The 8,488-nt window shown below is 44.1% G+C and overlaps 1 long non-coding RNA gene across 1 annotated transcript; it reads right to left on the bottom strand.

Annotated features, from left to right (window-relative positions):
* Positions 1–1,057: 1,057 nt before the first annotated feature.
* Positions 1,058–7,476, bottom strand: LOC125175771 (uncharacterized). The gene is made up of 3 exons (XR_007155957.1): positions 7,448–7,476; positions 5,792–5,907; positions 1,058–1,173 (listed from the first exon to the last, which is right to left on the bottom strand). It is a non-coding gene; the product is annotated as an uncharacterized LOC125175771 (long non-coding RNA).
* Between the last annotated feature and the right edge of the window lie 1,012 nt (positions 7,477–8,488).

Here is an 8,488-nt window from a genome sequence, read left to right as displayed (position 1 = left end):
GGAGCCTGTTTCTGATATTGTGTCTTCCTCTCTCTCTGCCCCTCCCCCGTTCATGCTCTGTCTCTCTCTGTCCCAAAAAAATAAATAAACGTTGAAAAAAAAAATTTAAAAAAAAAATAAAAATTACCTCAATAAAGGGGTATCTGGGTGGCTCAGTCAGTTAAGCATCCCACTCGTAACCTCAGCTCAGGTCTTGGTCTCAGGGTTCTGAGTTCAAGCCCATGTTGGACTCCATGCTGGCTGTGGAGGCTACTTAAAAAAAAAAAAAAAAAAGGTTAAGCATCAGTCCGTTAAGCATCCGACTTCAGCTCAGGTCGCGATCTCATGGTTTGTGAGTTTGAACCCCGCATCGGGCTCTCTGCTGTCAGCACAGAGCCTGCTTTGGATCCTCTATTTCCCCCTTCCCCATCTCTTTGGCCCTCCCCCATGCACACACACATGTACATGCACTCTTTCTCTCTCAAAAATAAATACATTTTTTTTAAGTTTTTTTAATGACCTCCAAATGGATCAAAAACTAAAACATGAGGGGCACCTGGCTGGCTCAGTCAGTGGAACATCCAACTCTTGATCTCCGGTTATGAGTTCGAGACCCATGTTGGGCATAGAAATGACTTAAAATAAAATTTTAAAAAATAAACTAAAATGCAAGATGTAAAACTATTAGACCTTTAGAAGAAAACATAGGAGAAATTTTTATGAACTTGGGTTAGGAAAATGGAGCAAACGTTGTTAGCCTTCCTGAGAAGGGAAGACGGATGGGGAGGGCAGACCCAAGGGCCCTGAGAGGGGAGTCAGGAACCACAGAGAATTATTCCCAGGCCCAGAGTCCCAGCCAAGGAACCTGCACCTGGACGGCAATTTGCCTGACTGGATTTTGTAATTGTCGTGGCCCACTCATTCCTTCCTGCCTTCTGTTTGCTCCCGTCTTGAATAGGAGTATCTAGGACACTCACCCTCCACCTGTTTTACCCCCACATGTTGTGGGGGGGGGGGGGAGCAGGTGACCCGCTTCTTCCATTTTGCAAATCACAAGAACCATACTCAAGGCGCTGACCTTGAGGAACTAGACCTGTGGAGCCTCTCGCCTGGGCCACGCTCGGATGACGAGATGCTGGGCTTCAAGCTGGTGCGGTGACGGGATGAGACTCTTGAGGACTGGATGAGTATGTTCTGCATATGGGAGGAATATAAAGGATTTGTGGCCAGAGGGCGGGCTATAGTGCTTTCAAAGATATGTCTACACCTTCTAGGAGAGCCTCCCCTCAAGATCTGGAGCTAAATGCCTCTCCCCTTGAGTGTGGAATGGATTTGGTGGCCCGCTTCTAATGAATAGAATATGGCAGAAGTGACACAATATCACATCCAAGGTCGAGTTAGGAAAAGACGATGGTTTCTGTCTTAGGTGAGTCCCCTTCCCCTTTGTCTCTTCACTCATTCTAAGGGAAGCCAGCTGCCATGTTATAGGGACCCTCAGGCAGCCTATGGAGAGGCCCATGTAGGAGGACTTGAGATACGCCAGCCGCTATGTGAGTCACCTTGGAAGGAGATTTTCTGAGGCCAGCTAACAGCCACACAAGTAACCTTGGGAGTAGATCATCACCCAGTCAAGCCGTGGAATGACTGCAGCCAAGACAGACAGCTCGACCGGGGCTCCATGACCAACCCTGCACCCAGGCCCCTGACCCTCAGAAACTGTGAGATAATAAATGTTTGGTGTTTTAGGCCACTAGGTTTGGGATGATTTGTTACTCGGCACTAAAGACCTAACACAGACGGCTACCTTGAAACTGGTCATTGTGTGATTTTTATCTCTTTGTTTCCTTCTCATGACCGCTGACCAGCTTTTCACATCCTGAAGACAGGAAGTAGGGAAATAGAGAGAATTCAGCACAGGTTGAAAAAGATGTATCAGTGTGGGATTGGCAAAAGCATAGAAATACAGAAAAATGGAACAAAGTAGAGTCTAGAAATAGTTCCATGTAAATACAGCCAACTGATTTTTTTTTAATTTTTTTTTTCAACGTTTATTTATTTTTGGGACAGAGAGAGACAGAGCATGAACGGGGGAGGGGCAGAGAGAGAGGGAGACACAGAATCGGAAGCAGGCTCCAGGCTCTGAGCCATCAGCCCAGAGCCCGACGTGGGGCTCGAACTCCCGGACCGCGAGATCGTGACCTGGCTGAAGTCGGACGCTTAACCGACTGCGCCACCCAGGCGCCCCAACCAACTGATTTTTGATAGAAGCGCGAGGGCAATTCAATGGAGCTTTTCTGTATTTTTTTTTTCTATTGTTGCTGTAAAAGATTACCACAAACTTGGTGGCTTAAAACAACACAAATGGATTATCTTGCAGTTCTGGTGGTCGGAAGTCTGAACGTGTGTCCGAAGGTCTAAAATCAAGATCCCAGCAGGGCTGTGTTCTTCTTGATAGCTCTCAGGGAGAATCTGTTCCTTGTCTCTTCCAGCTTCTAGAGGCTACGTGCATTCCTTGGCTCATGGTCCCTTCCAGCAATGACATCACTCCAACCTCCTTCTGTCATTTTTACCTCCTTCTCGGACTCTGACCCTCCTCTGTCCCTCTTATAAGGACCCTTGCAATTACACTGCAAGTCTCACCTGGATGATGTTTTCAACAGGTGATGCTGGAACAGCTCATGAGCAAAAAATAATGAACTTGAACCTATACTCACACCTTACACAGAAATGAACTCAAAATGGACCCTAAATCGAAATGTGGGAAATAGGGGCACCAGGGTGGCTCAGTCAGTTGAGCGTGCATCTTCTGACTCGTGATTTCAACCCAGGTCATGATCTCACAGTCATGGGATTGAACCCCGTGTCAGGCTCCACACTGGGCGTGGAGCCTATTTCAGATTCTCTCACCCTCAGGGCGCCTGAATGGCTCAGTCGGTTAAGCATTTGACTTCAGCTCAGGTCATGATCTCACAGCTTGTGAGTCCCAGCCCTACGTCAGCTGTGCTGACAGCTCAGAGCCTGGAGCCTGCTCCGGATTCCATGTCTCCCTCTCTCTGCCCCTCTCCCCTCTGCTCATGCTCTGTCTCTTAAAAATGAATAAACATTAAAAAAAAAAAAAAGATTCTCTCACCCTCTCTCTCTGCCCCTCCCCTACTCATGCTCTGTCTCTTAAAAATAAATAAATAAAATTTAAAAATCTAAAAAAATGTGGAAGATGAAACTTCTAAACCTTTAGAAGAAAACATAAGACAACTCTTCGTGAAGTTGGATTCAGGGAAATAGTTCTTAGATACTACATCAAAAGCACAATCCATTGTTAAAAGTAGACATAGTAGACTTTGTCAAAATTAGAACATTTTACTCTGCAAAGATACTGATAAGAGAATACCTAAAGAGATAAGCTATAGAATGGGGAAAATATTTGCAAATCATATATCTGACAAAGGACTGGTTTCCCAAGTAGGTAAAGGACTCTTGAAATCCAGAAATAAGAAAATAAACAGCCTTATTTTAAAAATGGTAAACGATTTAAACAATCACTTCACCAAATTAGATGTATAATTGGCAAATAAGTACATGAAGAGATACTCACCATCATTAGTCATTAGGGAAATGCAAATCAAAACCGCAATGAAAATGAAATACTACATACCTATTAGCATGAACACAAACACACACACACAAACACCACAAAAAGTCCCCAATACCAAGTGCTGGGGAGGACTCATAGTAACTGGAATTCTTACACATTGCTGGTAAGAATGCAGAATAGGACAGCCAATTTGGAAAACTCTTTGGCAATGTCTTTTTAAGTTAAACCTACACTTACCACATTTATCTAAATGAAAATCTGTGTTCACACAAAAAACCTGTATTTGAATGTTTAAAGCAGCTTTATTCACAATCACCTAAACCTGGAAAAACCCAGATATCCCTCAACTGGGGAATGAACTAAAAACAAAATAAAACAGTGCACATTCACACAATGAACAACTACTCGGCCAAAAAAGACAGTAAACTGCTGATCCGTGAACAGCACAGGTGAATCTCAAATGCATTCTGCTAGGTGAAGAAAGCCAGCCTCAAACACACTCTATGTGATTCCATTTATGTGACATTCTGGAAAAGACAAAAACCTATAGGACAGAGAATATATGGGTGGTTGCCAAGAATTAAGGATTTGACTACAAAGAGATAGCTGGAGGGAATTTTCGGAGGAGCTGCTCTGAGTCCTGGTGGTTACAAAGACTCCTTGCACTTGGCATAACTCGTAGAAAATTTCTAATGTTTATCTTTTTGTTTATTTTTAAGAGATTGAGAGAGAGAGAGCGTGCAAGCAGGGGAGGGGCAGAGAGAGAATTTCAAGCAGGCTCCATAGGGTCAGCACAGAGCCTGACGTGGGGCTCAAACTCACGAACCGTGAGACCATGACCTAAGCTAAAATCAAGAGTCAGACACTCAACCATCCGAAACACCTAAGTGCCCCTAAACAAAATAATTTTAAAAGAAGAAGAAACAGATGGATGAGGTCAAATGCCCTATGTGCCTTCATGCTAGGGAATGGGTTCCACACGTCAAGGAACAGAAGGATAAATGGTGGATGGATGGATGGATGGATGGCTCCCTATCTGTACACATATGATCACCTGCTCAAATTTTTAGGTTCTTCAGGTGACATTACTCAGACCTTTCGAGTGGGAGTGCAGGTGTCTTTTCTATACCCCTCCCCCCCCTCAGTTTATGGTACAGTGAGCTTCGGAGGTTAAATGAGATGCCAAATGCGAAAGCTCTTTATAAAGTGAAAGTGTACTATAAATACCAGCTATGTCACTGCTGAAGGAAGAAACAATCTCCATATTCATTTGTCCTGCAACAATACTGAGACTCCGGAAAGGCCACAAGCACCACTAATGAGCGCCCATAGCGTGTGTCCCTCCCAACTCACCACCTGGCAAAACGCCCCACGCAAGATTGGAAACAGAGGACAAACCCAACCTCAGCATCCTCCTCACAAGGAACGTGAAACCCAGAAAGAGATGAGATTTCCCTGCGGTCACACTGGGCGTTGGCGGGGCAGCTGGGGCCAAGGGTCTCATGGTAGAATGTTCTTGACTGTATTCCATTTCAACTGGTGTGCACACAGTTCTTCCAATTCCCCAGCAGCTAAGCCCAAATAACCAGCATGATAGATCACTGAACCAGGCAAAATATTCCAGAGACATAAAAAAGGCAACAACAATTTAATGTTCCTATAAAGGAAAACATCTGTCCAAAGAAAACCGTCTAAATTTCACTGAGAATTGGAACTTTTCTTTTTGCTACAATCTGCTGGAGAGCCCTTGATTTCTCTCTGCTCTCCCACGCGAGACAACAATGGCATGATTGTGGGTTATTTTACTTGGAGGGTTCTCAGCCTCTAAATATGAGCCAACCTATGATATGACCAGAAGAATTTCTTTAAAGTATAGATTTCCAGGGCACCTGGGTGGCTCAGTTGGTTAAGCGTCCAACTCTTGGTGTTGGCTCAGGTCACGATCTCACGGTTTCACGAGTTCAAGCCCCGCATCGAGTTCCGCACTGACAGTGCAGAGCCTGCTTGGGATTCTCTCTCTCTCTCCCTCTCTCTCTGTCCCTCCCCCCACCGCTCTGTCTCTAAAAATAAGTAAATAAACTTAAAAGTTTTTTTCAATATAAATATCCAAGGAAATAAGGGGGTTAGAGGCCCTGAAGACTTTTCTCCATAGGTCTAAGACTTGGTTTTCCCAGAGTCTAAAAGGAGACAAGATCACTCTACAGAAAATCTATAATGCACCTTTGTACTCCAGTCTGAGGAAAGAGAGGGAATTCCGGAAAGAAGCTGCTGCCACATGTTGACGTTTCTTTCTGGATTCGAAATCGGCATTCAAGTCGGTTTCTACAGGTTGGAAACTGCCGAAGAAAGAACACAAAAGTACCTAAGGCAAAAGCCCAAAGAGCAGTAAACAAAGAGATCCTATTCTCTCCACTCCAGAGGGCACAGAATTAAAACAAAACAAAAAGTAAATTAAAAAAAAAAAAAAAAAAAAGAACTTGACAAGTATCTCTGGACACGTAGAAAGCTCATTTTTGCGAGAACTGCATTCCAACCAGCGAAGGGCTCATGAATCTTGGAGAATTAAAAGCAAAGTAAAAGGACTTTGACCCTTCTCTTCACCAGGCTTCCCACTCACCACGGGATAGAAGGCAAAAGAAAGAAAATTGCTCGTGGAGATTCATCTTGATGCAAAGGTGGGTGCCTTTATTTATACCTACTGTGCCCTTCTTACAGCTGAATGGTTTACTTCCTGATGAGACACGTTTAGGGCCATCATATGCTTGAATTTACTGGCAGGTATTATACGGTAAATTATTTCTGGCTATAAAAAAGCATGCTCGATTTATGTGCATAGCAGGGCCCCGAAAGTATGACTATTCCAATGTCAGTAGACAGCGTTTAAGTTCTAACAGTCTCCTGATGAGCATTTGTGAACATCACTCATTTTTAAGGAGGTAGAGAAGAGTTAGTGAATTGGCAGATGTCGGACAGAAGAAGTTTTCATTTTGCTGTCCCTATCGAATAGTCTGCTTACAACAAATTTCATCAAGCGAGCATTTTGGGGATGCGAGAGCTGTGGCGGAGTGGCCTCTGGGGTCTGGTGGGCTCGAGGGGACACTTGGCTTTGCCTCTTTGTTGTCATAGGAGCAACTCTCTCTTGGAGCCTCAGTGTTTTCATCTGAAAAATGTGGATGACAGCAGTACCCGCCGACGTGGGGCACAAAGACAAAAAGTAGATGTAGATAAAGTTAAATTTCCTTAGAACTTGCAGCTCACTGACAAATACTTGAGGCAGGCCGAGTATAACACGCTCCCTCAGGGACTCCCAACTGTTTTCATGTTATTAAGGCTTTGCTGGAGGGAAAAACAACCTCAGCTTGACAATAGCTAGGCCTCCAGAATCCTGGGAGTCTTCTTTAGCATGTGAAAACCCTTTTGGAAATTTCCATTGTCTTTACCTCCCCCAACTCACTAGTATATAATCAATTGCTCTGCACAAACCCAGTGCAGCTCTTTCTGCCCACGGGTCCCATCCCCGTGCCTTAATAAAACCACCTTTTTTGCACGGAAGATGTCTCAAGAATTCTTTCTGCAAACCACACCACTGCAAATCCCCATCACCCACCATATGGTGCTATTATAAGGCTCATGGAAATTTATATTAAAAAAAAAATCCTGCAGATCATCAAAGCATAGGTTGGCTTGCATTTAGAGGCAGACAATGGCTCATATTGAGAGGCTGAGAAACACTCCAAGTAAAATAACCCACAATCACGTCATTGTGGGATCGCATGGGAGAGCAGAGAGAGATCAAGGGCTCCCCCAGCAGATTGTAGCAAAAAGAAAGTTCCAATTATCAGGTGATAAAAAGGAAGAAAGGAGGAATGTCCTCACCATCAAGTTATACTCCCCATCAGTGTATCTCACCACTGGTGGTTCCTCCTGTCAAATGAAAACTTCTCACAAAATGTTCCAGAGCGTTGAGTCCGTTGATCTCTTGCTGGCAAGGGCGAAGTGTTAACAGTCAAAATTTGAGCAGTTGCCCACAGGCGTTGGATTTCTTCACTCTTAGGAAGGGAACTTTACAACTATATTAATTTGGAGGTGCAGTGATTGAGCTCCTTCCTTCCGTCACCTGCAAAACCCATAAGCAAATTCCAGTCCCCTTATTTGTACCTTTCACTGGATATATTTCAAGAATTTTGATTGGAAAATGCCAGAGGTAGTCCTTTAATAATTTGAATTTCCTCGTTTACAGCTGTTCTTTCCAATGGGCTTCCAATCATTTGAGTCCATATGGAGAACTCCACCCTTTCCTTCTCTGACTCTAGTCTCCCATTCCTGATTGTTCCTTATTGAACCATGTCTATTGGTTTTTCTAGCCTTATTGAGTTTTTTCCTCTCTGGTTATGGTAGATCGATACCATTAATGGAGAGTTCCTGTGAGAAGTAAGGCTGATTGTTCATTTTCAGAAATACCAGATAAAAGCTGTGCTGTCTAATTAACAATAGGTTTACAACCTATTGGAAATATGTACTAACCTCCAACCCTCCCCGCCCCCCACGCCACCATCACAATGGAGTCCCAAACCCTTAGACACTTCGCTTCCTGGTTCTTCTTCTCCTCTCTATTTCTTGGGAGGAACTTTTCAATGAGCGTGGGCCAAAGAACAAAGGGAGGAAGGACTGAATGTCTCTGTATCACCTCAGGGAATGCACATTTGCTCTAATAAGACTACCTTTTGCCTTACATGGGCGTAGGCAAAGTTTGGGTAAGGCTATAACCTCTCTAGTACTCAGCCAATGAGGAACCAGGGGAGGGACTTGCATGCTAGGAGATAAACTGTGTGACTGCCTGGACTGTGCCTGTCCATCAGACACCCACTCTTGCCGAGAACGTTGATTAAAGCTTCACTTCACTGTGCTCCAAGTCTC

Source organism: Prionailurus viverrinus, chromosome C2 (genome assembly GCF_022837055.1).
Source record: "Prionailurus viverrinus isolate Anna chromosome C2, UM_Priviv_1.0, whole genome shotgun sequence".
Classification (NCBI taxonomy): Eukaryota; Metazoa; Chordata; class Mammalia; order Carnivora; family Felidae; genus Prionailurus; species Prionailurus viverrinus.
This window is presented reverse-complemented; position numbering and strand designations above follow the sequence as displayed.